The sequence below is a fragment of the Siphateles boraxobius genome, unplaced genomic scaffold, assembly GCF_051911475.1.
Source record: "Siphateles boraxobius isolate OS27281-9 unplaced genomic scaffold, OSU_SipBor_1 202, whole genome shotgun sequence".
NCBI classification, from domain to species: Eukaryota; Metazoa; Chordata; class Actinopteri; order Cypriniformes; family Leuciscidae; genus Siphateles; species Siphateles boraxobius.
The window spans coordinates 372501-373179 of NW_027508814.1; the positions used below are offsets into that span (position 1 = coordinate 372501).

Genomic DNA, 679 nt, shown 5'->3' on the forward strand with positions numbered 1-679 from the left:
TAATGAAGAGAAGGCAAACCCCTATTAAAATTTAATTCATTTTCTTTATTCTACACATGATTATTAGGGCTGAACTGTGTTGGGATTCATTAGTTTTAAAACGTTTATATTCTCGCTTCTATTTTTCCATCTTATCATGCTTATATTTCTGTGATTAAACGAGTTCTGAGTTTCAGAGATTACGTGTTATTGTACTGTTAATTATATTATTCAAATGTAAATTAATAATTTCTACAGAATTATTTTGAATTAAATAAAGCATGTCAAAGTCCACTCTTGTGTGTCCCTCATTTATCTGTCTTGTAAAATAATAATAAGCGTAGTAAATGAATAGTCTAATATATTCCGCATTGTCAGATATAATAGCAAACAGCTTGAATGATTGTTCTTCAATAAATCAAACGTATAAATATGAAGGCTATTGGCCGCTGCTAGACCAGGGAAGTTGGAGGTGATGATTGTGGTCTTTCTACTGTTTTCCCGTTGAAAACCATAATTTATTATGTTGCATATTTTTGGCCAGTCAGCGGTTTAACAGAACACATGAAAGGGACAAAAGCAATGATCCTGAAAACATGCGCATCTGTTTAATTTCCTTTTTTATTTTCTGCATCACGTACTTTTATTTGCAATTATTTCTCGCCTCTTTGTACCCTCATTATAATTAATGGCTCTTTAA

The 679-nt window shown here is 31.4% G+C and overlaps 1 protein-coding gene across 4 annotated transcripts in view; it reads left to right on the forward strand.

The window, feature by feature from the left end:
- The window catches only part of pax8 (paired box 8), a 22265-nt gene extending 21992 nt beyond the window's left edge, over positions 1-273 (forward strand). For all 4 annotated transcript variants that reach the window (XM_077237503.1, XM_077237504.1, XM_077237506.1 and 1 more), the window contains one exon: positions 1-273. This exon is cut by the window's left edge and continues 1004 nt beyond it. The gene's annotated coding sequence lies outside the window, so the exon portion shown is untranslated.
- The last annotated feature ends 406 nt before the right edge of the window (positions 274-679 follow it).